This window comes from Brassica napus, chromosome C9 (genome assembly GCF_020379485.1).
Source record: "Brassica napus cultivar Da-Ae chromosome C9, Da-Ae, whole genome shotgun sequence".
Taxonomy (NCBI): domain Eukaryota; kingdom Viridiplantae; phylum Streptophyta; class Magnoliopsida; order Brassicales; family Brassicaceae; genus Brassica; species Brassica napus.
The window spans coordinates 20,823,670-20,835,818 of NC_063452.1; the positions used below are offsets into that span (position 1 = coordinate 20,823,670).

At 34.3% G+C, this 12,149-nt stretch overlaps 1 non-coding gene across 1 annotated transcript; it reads right to left on the reverse strand.

The window, feature by feature from the left end:
- Window positions 1-8,916: 8,916 nt before the first annotated feature.
- LOC125593540 lies at window positions 8,917-9,023 on the reverse strand. Its single transcript, XR_007329444.1, has one exon. It is a non-coding gene; the product is annotated as a small nucleolar RNA R71 (small nucleolar RNA).
- Between the last annotated feature and the right edge of the window lie 3,126 nt (window positions 9,024-12,149).

The window sequence follows — 12,149 nt, forward strand, 5'->3', positions numbered from 1 at the left end:
TAACTTCAAGATATGTAAAACTCATATTTTCAAAATATGTTTTCTCCCTTAGTTTTACTAAATTTGACTAAGTTTTTCAACACAAACTTATAAAAAATATGATATGCTTTGACTAGTTACTATTGTTTGTTTCCATCTCTTAAGTATTATTTTTATAGACACTAATGATGATTATTGTTATGAGTTGGAAGAATGGTTAAAATGCTTCTTAAAATGTTGTATCAATATGAAGCTACTAACATTCTTGTTTATTAAGATGATAAAAAGGCCACTGGAGTTTATTATTGCATATGAGAGATTCAAAGATAAGAAAAAAGCTATTGAAGTCTATTATTTCATTGATTTGTAAATGTGTAAACACATTGTTAGCACATGTATTACATCTTGGGAAACATTATTACTGATTTTACAAAAAATTCACAACTAAAAGAGTAGACATGCAAATCACAAAACAGACCACAAAGAAAACTATTATAGATCATTCCTCTATAAAGACAAGCTTGGATTCCACTTGATATGGAAGAAACCTTCGTTAGAAGACTTCCAGGAAGTCCAGACGACTTCCAGGAAGTCCAGACGACTTCCAGGAAGTTCAGATGACTTCCAAACGACTTCCAGGAAGTCCAGATGACTGAAATGGAAGTCTTCTAGTGCATTATATTTTAGACGACTAACATGTAAGTCGTCCCAGAAGTCTTCCAGATCTGAAAAACCTGCATATCAAATCCAGATCTGAAAAATCTGCATATCCAAAAACGTTCAAATGGCTTAAAAACAGAAAAAATAAGTGGAAGATTAGATAAATCTACCTTTATTAAATACACAGAAATACATATCTAAAATTAATAGATCTACCTTTAAAATAGTGGAAGATGAGTACCATCTGATTAAAAACCTGCAAAAAAGATAGATTAGTAAGAAAGAAATGAGACAAAACTGAAAAATTCATATAAAGTTTGGTGTTTTCAAGTCAAAGAGATTAGAGTGGGTTTGGAGAGTTTTAGTTTGAGAAAAAAATAAGAACTTTATACAACAAGAAGTTACCAAATGAAGAAAAATCAGACATAAAAACTTACCAAAACACTCAGATCTATTATGAAAGGGAGACTTCGTCTAAAGACTTCCAGGAAGTCCAGACGACTGAAATGGAAGTCGTCTGGAAGACTTCCTGGAAGTCTTCTAGTGCATTATATTTTAGACGACTAACAGGTAAGTCGTCCCAGAAGTCTTCCAGATCTGAAAAACCTGCATATCAAATCCATATCTGAAAAACCTGCATATCCAAAAACGTTCAAATGGCTTAAAAACAGAGAAAATGAGTGGAAGATTAGATAAATCTACCTTTATAGAATACACAAAAATACATATCTAAAATAAATAGATCTGCCTTTAAATGAGTGGAAGATGTGTACCATCTGATTAAAAACCTGCAAAAAAAGATAGATTAGTAAGAAAAACATGAGACAAAACTGAAAAATTCATATAAAGTTTGGTGTTTTCAAGTCAAAGAGATTAGAGAGAGGTTGAAGAGTTTTAGAATGATGAACATTACTTTTTTGTTGCAGCCATTTGAGATAAAGAGAGAGAATGTGTAAAATTTTCTTTATATAGGGAGACAAAAAATCCTATTAGGTTAAATATTTTTTATTCAGACGACTTCCTAGGCGACTTAAGTCGTCCAGAAGACTTTAATATTTTAGCGGGAAATTAAAATATTTTTAGCGGGAAACTAAAATAGAAGACTTCCCAGAGACTTACAAATAAGTCATCTGGTTTAAATTATTTAAGCGGAAAAATAATTTTTAAAAAAATTTTAGGCGGAAATATTTGGACGACTTACATGTAAGTCGTCTGTTTTAATTTCTTCACCAGACGACTGAAATGTAAGTCGTCCAGACTCTAAGCATAACTCCTAAACTTAATTCACTAAATAAACACTTAATAAAATCAAATTAAACTTCAAAAGTGTTTACTATACACAAAAATAAACACGTATAGGTAAAAATTTAAAACACTCAAGCTTTCCAAAATCTAACCCTAAGAATACATACAATACTACAACATATGTTGCCAAACCCTAGACCAAAGAATACCATGATTCACTACCTACACTCATTTATGTTGAAAACAATTCAATTTTGTTATATTTTAATTTATATCACTTAAAACTGTTTATAATTACATGATTTTAATTTTTCGCTTATCAAAATATTTTTTAAAAATTTAAAAATTAGTTTTAAGATCAGCTACACTAGAAGACTTACTTTGAAGTCGTCTGGACGACTTCCAACATCTCAGATGACTCAGACGACTTACTGGGACTATATTCGTAAAAAAAAGCTTCTGTTTTTTTGTTTGGTCACAAGGGGCTGGACTGTAATTTCACAAGGCTTTTAGGTTAGTTTTGCATTTGATTCAAGTTTGGGTATAGGTTTAAGGTTAAAATCAAGTTGTGAGTTAGTTTTGGCAAATTTTCCTTCTTCCAGTTATAATAGCTAAATAGAGTATTAGGGAGAAACAAATATTAGACGAATGATCAAATCTCTCATTTTTCGAACAAACTCAAAAGGAGATGATTGAAATCTTGTCATGATATTTCTTTAAAATCTTTTTACGAATAAAAATCAAGACCAAATTATTTAATCTGAATGAAATATTATATATATATATATAGTGCTTCCAATATTAAAAATCACTTCGATTTGAAAAATGTTTTTCTAGGATTTTCAGGATCAAATAAAACCACATACTTAAAAATAATTTGTATACATAAAAGTATATACTTTAGAATAAACACATAAATTAAAACCAATATCTTTTGTTTATTTACAATTTGTTTTTGGTAAATAAATCAAAATAATCATTTTACTTACTTTATATGGTATATTATTAAACTTTAGTGATATTTATATATATATATATTATATTTTAATATAAATATTTATTATTGACACTTCATATTCATATGATTTTATTAACATTTGTATATTTGATGTAACAAAAATTTAAACAGTTAATCACAAAACTTTTAATGTGAGATTTTTCAATACAAATTTCAAAATTAAAATATTAAGATCTCAATAAATTTTCGATGCTAATTTTTAAATTAACATATTTATATATTTAGATATAGTATATAATTCACTTTAAATGATATATATATATATATATACATATATATATATAAATAATATGAATATTTATTAATGAGTCTTCATATTCATACAATTTATGATCATTTGTATTTTGTTCGAAGAAAAAAAAATTAAACCATTGACCACAAAATTCTCAATGTGGGACTTTTACCTTTTTTACTAATTTATAGTCATTTTAAAAATGTCAAAATAAAACATATAATAAAAAAATCTAAATGATTGTTTAATTTTTTTTAATAATATAAAACTAAACAAAAGAGAGAGAGAGGATACAAAAATTGTTATTAAATATGTATTATTCATAATCATTAATTATCATATATATGTTAATCATATTAGGTAATTCCGTAGTTTTTATTTAAAGAAAGAATTGAGAATATTCTTTTTTATACTACTAATCAATTTGATAGTTAGTTTAATAAAAAATATAATATATATTTATGTAGACCAACTTATTTTTCTAATGATTCTAAGAATCATTCTAATGATGACATGAGAGTACGAAAATATGTTGTAATGCTCGAGGATTTATATACAGGGATTAAGAGAACCATTTTTTTAACATCAATCCTCAATGGATATGTGACCAATATACTATTGGGCCTCCTGAGTAAAAAATAAAGAAGTTAAGCTTCTTAAAACGTGCAAGATATTTAACAAAAAGAAAATCACAATTGATTGTTCTGTTGTTCCCAATCATGATAGAAACGGGCTTAGGGTTTTGTTTGATAAAATTGATCTCTTCACTCAATCCTTTCGATCAATGTCTTCTATCCAACACCGAAACCCTCTTTCTATTTCTCTTTGTTCCTATTGCTGGTTTTATTAGCAATCAATCTATTTCCTTTCATGTTTCTTTTGTAACCGAAACTTTTTAAAGAAGCATTTTGGTTATGTTCTCTAATCGTTCCACAAATTGATCCTCTCTTGATCATGTACAAACGGTTTGTTAATAACGAAGCTTTGATTTCATCTGAAAAGAGGCCATCTAGAGTACAGCTACAGGTTATCCAATACACCGTCTCCGGGTTAACTATTTATAACCTTCGCCGAAACATTAGAAACTCCGGGTAAACTGCGTTCTGACTTCCCTAAAGAGTAAACATTTATATAATAAACTATAATGATCTGATATTTATGCTAATGCGAAACTACGGTAGTAGGATAGTGATTTACGTGAACTCGTTATCATATATGAGTTGGTGATAATCGTTTTTTTTTTGTTCTAAATGTTAAAATTCATACCATTTTCTGAATTTTACATGCTGTGAGAACACAACTGATTTGAGATAAAGAAAAACAGAGGGGAGAAGCAGATATTACAGATAATACATAGCAAATTTGTCAATACGTATCAATACTATTAAAAATTTAAAAGGGAAGAAGTCCTAAAAAATCTGGACTCTTTGCTTTTATTATATTTTGGTCTTACTTAATATTTATTTAACAATACAAGGTAATTTGATACACATATCAAATTTAATGGTTTAGTCAATCTCCTTATTTATTATACAACATAACCCGGTTGACAAAAAAATGTATACCATATATGCTTGACTAATAAAAAAAGTTAATGGTTACAACTAAGACTTATTCTTGGGTTCACCCCCTAGGTTAAACCTCTAGGTTCACCAACCAATAGGATTGTGTTATTTTATATTCGATATCTTTTAAAAAAGGAAACAAAATATTGTCAATTTATATTATCTTTTTAAAATTAAAAGGTAAAGAAAAATAAATAAAAAATAGTAGTAATTACAAAAAAAAATATTTTTAACGTCATCAGCAAAACATTAAACCCTAAATCCTAAACCCTAAACCCTAAACCCTTGGGTAAACCCTAAACTCTAGGATAAATCTTAAACTCTAGGATAAATCTTAAACTTTAAATCAAAATCACTAAACACTAAAACACTCAAGGGTTTAGGGTTTAGGATTTAGGGTTTAGAGTTTTAGGGTTTAGTGTTTTTATTTAGATTTTAGGATTTACCCAAGGGTTTAAAGTTTACCCAAGGGTTTAGGGTTTACCCAAGGGTTTAGGTTTACGCAAGGGTTTAGGGTTTAGGATTTAGGGTTTAGGGATTAGGATTTAGGGTTTAGTGTTTTGCTGACGACGTTAAAAAGATTTTTTTAATTCTTTTTTTCTGTAGCTGCTATTTTTTTTTTTTTTTTATTTTAAAAACATAATATAACTTGATAATATTTTGTTTCCTTTTTTAAAAGATATCGAATTTGAAATAATGAACTCCTATTGGCTGGTGAACCTCTAGGTTCACCCTAGGGGGTGAACCCAAGAATAACTCTACAACTAATGGTACGTAAGTTTTACAGCAATCATTTTTAATCAGAGAAGGCCAACATCAAGTTGATAATGCCCAGGTTCTAAAATGCGGCCGATTTGGACGTTAACTCGCCGTACAAACGCTAATCGGTAAGGAACAGTGATGTTTTGCACTAAATCGCCCAAAAATGGATTTCTTACAAAAAAATCAACTTTTTCTTGATTTACATGTTTAAAATTATGTCTTAAGTTCAAAATCTATTATGAATGAGCGAAAAGCTAAGAAAACGAGTGAAAACGTTCTTGATTTACATGTTTAAAATTATGTCTTAAGTTCAAAATCTATTATGAATGAGCGAAAACCTAAGAAAACGAGTGAAAACGGCTAAGAATAGTAAAAAAAATCGAAAATTAGGGTTTCTACTCGACATAACCAGGGAAGAAGATGAGGACATTATTGTCTTTTTAGGTTTATTAAAAAAATAAAAAAATCCGAAAATGCAGTATGGGATATCGAACCGTAGACTTCTTCTACATGGGCGCTTAAGGAAAAGCCGATGGGCCATGACCCACATTAGTGATTTCTTTACAAATCAGATTCAAATATTAGGGTTTCCGCTCGATATGATCCAATAATTGTATCTATTTACTGTTTAAAGGGAATCATTTTGAAAAATCTACTTAAACAAAATTGTTAGACCTATTCATTAACTAATTATTATTTCTTGGAACTTGGTCCCTCATGTGTATTCCTAAGCATGCAACCCGTCCATATACACTATTTAATTCTTTATTGTTTATACTTCTTGATTAAAACGAACTCCATACCCGACTTAATAAAATATATATAATATTTTCATGATGAACCCCCTAATAATACAATTAATCATCCAGTTAAAAACATGGTTCAAAATCTTATTTAAAAAAAATTCTGTTATTACTCTTCATTTTATGTGATACACGTTTTTCTGAGTTAATTATATCTCTCAACTTAATTATTGTTAAGCAATAATGTTATGTTCATGATCTATAATATTCATATATTAATTATTAAAATGAGTAATCTAACATATTTTACCATGTCATCTTACATTATATAGTTTCAAATATTTACAAAATTAAATCTACCAATTTAAATTTAATCTTTGGTCATATCAATTTAAAAAATGTTACTCTTATAAGATAAAAACAAAATATAATGAGAGAGTAAGTTTGGGTATTCATGTCGATTCCTTTCTATTTGGCTTTGAGTTCTAAACATTTGGACCCAAATCGATATTTGAAGATTTTTGGTTCGTTTTAGGTCGGTTGCTTTCATATCTGGGCCAGAGTAAGTTTGGGTATTTGATATCTTGCATATTTCCATTATCTTATCCATTCGTCCATGTGCATTTTGATCATATAGACTAGGATTTAGCCATGTTTAGGTTACATTTTGCATACATGAGTCTTTATCAGGTGTTGGAGTGCCACATGGAGTTCTTGGGGACATTTGGATGCATTTGGAGCTCAAAGGAGGTGAAATAGGTGATCATTGGACGAGCAGAGGATGGGAGCGAGGTTCCGCAGCGACGTCATGAGGTCGCTCCAAAGCACCTCTCAGAGCGACCTAGCTGGAGCGACCCCGTGAAGTCGCTCGCCATATTCATCCCGTTGGAAGCCCAGAGCGACTTGCCCAGAGCGACGCACCGAGGTCGCTCGCATCTCACACCCCTCTCGGAGCGACCTCCCAAAGCGACACCCCGAGGTCGTTCGTGTCTCTATGGCGAGACGACACGAAGCGAAGCCCGGAGCGACCTCTCAGAGCGACCCACTAAGGTCGCTCCCGAGGGCCGGAGCGACTTGTCGGAGCGACATGCCGAGGTCGCTCCGCGTCTATTGTTGGGTCGATTTCTATTTTACTTAAGGCCCTTTTGGTCATTTCATTATGCACGTTTTACATTTCTAAAACCTATGTTTTAAACATCTTTAGTAGCCACCAGGCAGATTATCTTTTGATCTATTGAGAAATACACAAAAACTCTCTTGAGAAGTTCATCTCTTGAATTTTGATTGTTATGTTCTTGTGTTATTGTTGATTTCTTATCTATTTCTCTACATGATTAATCTGAAATCCAATATGGGTTTAAGAGGAATCATGGAGATTAGTGAGTAATCACCTTTTGAATTCATGGGTTAGGGAGATCAAGGGTGATTAGGTTAGTTCTAGGATGTTTTAGTGTAGATCATTCTTGTTCCTTGCTAGTAGAGTATTCAAAATGCATCTTCTGAGTTGGCCACTCAAAAGTTGATCAATAGACATTTCCCACCCAAAAGGTGTTTGATGAAATGCCTGAGACAACTATCCTAGGCTTTTAGTATACTTTGCCAAAGACATTTGTTGTTAAAGGTGCTAAAATAGTTAATAGACTTGTTAGTAATGATTGCTTTCATATTATTCAACCAAAGACATTTGATGTTTGAGATATGTTAGCAAATGAACATTCATCTAGACATAGAGCTTGCTTAGAATTGTGTCTAGGCTTAAAGTCGATAGTTTGATTGATCGTTTGCCATCCTTAGTTCGAAACTTGTTCACCCGAGGTCTAATCCCTATGCCCATGAGTTCTCTTTTCCCTTAGTAAAGAAAGTCATTTCATTTATCATTAATCATTAGTTTAGAAACCTCTTAAATTATCGGTTGCACTTAGATTAAGTGAGTACTTGCATTCTCATTGCTTTGATATCCCTCAGAACTGGTTCAACAATCACTATACTACAACATTTGTCTTAGGAACCCTCAAAACTCCTGACATCAAATTGGCGCCGTTGCTAAATCTGAGTAGATTTAAACATTGAGATTTAGTCACTTGTTTGAGACTAAGTCATTTTTATTTTCTTTTGTTACTGATTCTCCTTCTTCACCTCCCTTTACTTTACAGGTGTATGAACTTGAGGAGCAAGGGTCCATCAAACCTAGTTCCAAGAGCCGCAGACATCAGAGCTTTAGAGAGAGAGAGTGCTAGAAAGAGACGAGAAGAAGAGCAACAGTCTCACTTGCAGAGATTGGATACTGATATGGGAGAAATACCTTAAAATGATGCCAACAACGTCCCACACAACCAACAGCGAGCAGCTCGACCCATTGGCACTTACGACCTCCCCAACATACATGGTCATAGATTTGGAATCCGAGCACCAGCTGTGGCAGCCAACAACTTTGAGGTCAAGTCAGGACTCCTCAACGTGATTGAGAACAATAAGTATCATGGCTTGGCTCTAGAGGACCCATTTGATCACTTGGATAGGTTCGACAGCTACTGTGGGTTGTCAAAAACCAATGGTGTGTCTGAGGACGCCTTGAAGCTGAAGTTATTCCCTTTCTCTTTGGGGGATAAGGCACGTCAGTGGGAGAAGTCTCTACCCAGCGACTCTATCACCACTTGGGATGATTGTAAGAGAGCATTCTTGGAGAAGTTCTTCTCTACTTCAGGAACTGCTAAGCTGAGAAATGAGATTTCCAGCTTTCAACAGAAGAACTTGGAAGGCTTCAGTGAAGCCTGGGAGAGATTCAAGGGCTACCAAGCTCAATGCTCACACCATGGTTTTTCTAAGGAGAGCTTGCTGAGCACATTCTACCGTGGTGCTCTTCCTAAGTACAGGGCCAGACTGGATACAGCTAGCAATGAGTTCTTCTTGGGGAGAACTGAGGAAGATGCAGAGGAGCTGGTTGACAACATGGTAAAGAGTGATGCAGTCTACAGTGGAGACCACGACAGAGGCAGTCGAACAGATGATAAGCAGACGAGGAAAGAGTTGAAAGCTCTACATGATAAGATAGACATCCTCCTTGCTGATAAAGCCACTCAAGAGCAGCTACACTTTGTTGGTAACCCAAGCCAAGAGACACCACTTGTTGTCCATGAGGTTGAGGGTTTGGAAGGTCAGGAAGAGCTGTGTTTCATCAACAACAATGGTAGTTGGTACAAAAAAGAGCCCAACTTTCAGTACAACAACTACCAACAGAAATCCTATCCCAACAACCAACAGAGTGGTTATCCGCCTCGACACAACCAGCAAGGCAGCTATCAACCTCACCAAAACCCCTCATCTGGTTCCTCTGCTCCTCAAGAGAGCAGCACTGACACCCTGCTGAAACAAATCTTGGAGTCTCAGACTAGAAGTGAGAAGCATGTTGGTTATGAGTTGAAGAACCTTCATTCCAAGATTGATGGGAGCTACAATGAGCTCAACAACAAGTTCTCACATCTTGCTTCTACAGTCAAGAATTTAGAGAATCAGTTTGCTTCCATGAACACTCACCAGACTCGCCAGCAAGGATCTCTACCTGGAAAATCTGACCAAAACCCCAAGGAGGCCAAAACTATCACTCTTAGGAGTGGTAAACAGTTACCTCCTACAACCCTCACTATGGATGCTGAGAAACTAGGTGAGGAGGTGGCCATCAACTTAGATGATGAAGTGGTGATTGTTGATGAGAAAATCAATGATGAAATCTTGGAGAAGATTGTTGAAGCCAAGGGTAAAGGAAAGGTTGGGGAAGCGAAGAAAACAATGAAAGATGGTGAAGTTTTTGCTCCAGCAAGTGAAAATTCTTTTGTTCCTCCTCCCTATGAACCCAAACTACCATTCCCTGGTAGATTCAAGAGGCAGCTGCTAGAGAAGTACAAGGCTTTGTTTGAGAAGCAAATGAGTGAAGCTCAGGTTGCAATGCCCATCATCGATGCTTTCATGTTGATTCCTCAATACAACAAGTTCCTGAAAGATGTTGTAGCTGCAAAGAAGAAGGAAATGGAAAGCATGATGATTCTTACCCATGAGTGCAGTGCCATCATCCAAAGGCTTGATGTTCCAGAGAAGTTAGAGGATCCAGGATGCTTTACACTACCTTGTGCTCTTGAACCTATGGTATTTGAGAAATGTCTCTGCGATTTGGGAGATAGTGTCAGCGTGATGCCTTTGTCTGTTGCAAAGAAGCTTGGATTCACTCAGTACAAGAAGTTTAAACTCTCTCTGGTGTTAGCTGATCATTCAGTGAAGTACCCTGTGGGCATCTTAGAGGACCTACCTGTGAAGATTGGAAGGTATGAGATACCTACAGATTTTTTGGTGCTTGAGATGGGTGAGGAGGCTCAGGACCCATTGATTCTTGGAAGGCCATTCTTAGCTACTGCAGGAGCAATTGTTAAGGTGAAAGAGGGCACGATTGATCTCCATTTGGGTAAAGGGCATGTTCTCCACTTTGACATCAAGGAGAAAATGAAGAAATCAACAGTGTTCGGGCAAGCCTTCTACATTGAATAGATGGGCACTCTTACTGATGAGCACCTTGAAGAGTTACCACCTGAGGTCGGCGAGGAGGGAGCATCTCCCTCTACTCATTCTCCATAGAAGGTAACCCACTACTTTCCCTTGTATATACCATTTCGTTTTTGCATATTAGTTTTCTCTTTTGGGGTATCTCTCTCTCCTTGACAACACAGAGACTGTGTCATTTAAGTTTGGGGGAGGTACCAAGTATTTGATCACGTTTGCTTTGATGATTTTGAGTCTCATGCATTGCATTAACATATATATTTGCATTAAAAAAAAAATCATTTAGTTTGCATCATTGGCATTTCTAGGAGAGTCTAGAGCATATAGGTTGCATTTACTTGCATTGGGAGCAATGATTTGAAATGCCTTGTAAAGATTATTACTTTGCACCTGAATAGCTTATGCACCTCTCAAAAACACTTGTATGCTTCGAGCCTTGAAGACTCTTCCTGAAACTTGTTGATTGCTGAAACTCAGTCTTTGAAGCCAACTACAACCTTATTTGAACTAAACGAACTTAATGCTTCTTGCTCATGGTCCCTTGTGTACTGAGTCATGGCTATACACACTTGAGTTGTCACATCCTTTATGCCAATCTTATTTTGACAAACTCTAGTGGTAGACCACTCCCAAAACCTTTCCCTTCTTTTAAGCTTTCATTGTTTGATGAGTGAGGCCTTATTCGGAAAGTCTTACATGTGCATAATGTTGAGAGTATCAGGAACGACAATGCTTTATCTTCATTCTTGCTAGATTGGGCACTCTATTGTCTAGCTATAGGTGGGGGGTGAGAGTTGTGATTATGATTTGGGAGCAATGAAAAAGGAAAAGAAATGACTCTTTGTGTTTAAGTGAATTGTCTTATTGGGATAACTAGAAATACCTCTAGCTCAAGTTATGAAAAATCTTGGACCCCATCCAAAAAAAAAAAAAAAAAAATGAAATAAAATATAAAAAGAAAAGAAAAAGAAAGAAAAATGGGGCTAGCAAAGTTGTTAGGAGCTAAGTAATGTTTTGAGGTTGTGGAAAATCCCTTGTAGATTTTAAAGAGAAGGAGTTAAAGTTCTCAGGATCTTTTGGTGAGAGATGTGAGTTGGGTTTGACATTTGAGAATGATTGTGTAATTGTATGATTGGGAAAATGGTAGAACAATGGAGATTTAGCATTGTATGCATGAGTTGATCCATTTCTTAGATATATTATGTGCAATGTCAAGGCTACTTGTTTTGAGAGTAAACCACTTTAAAAGATCATGGATTTTGAACCTTTTGACCCACTTGAATAAAAGCTTTCTCTTACTCAACCAAATGATTTGGACCAATTGACCATTTGCAAGAATTCACTTGATGCTATGCTTAATGAACTTGAGAGTTGGCTGATTTGCATGTGTGAATGCA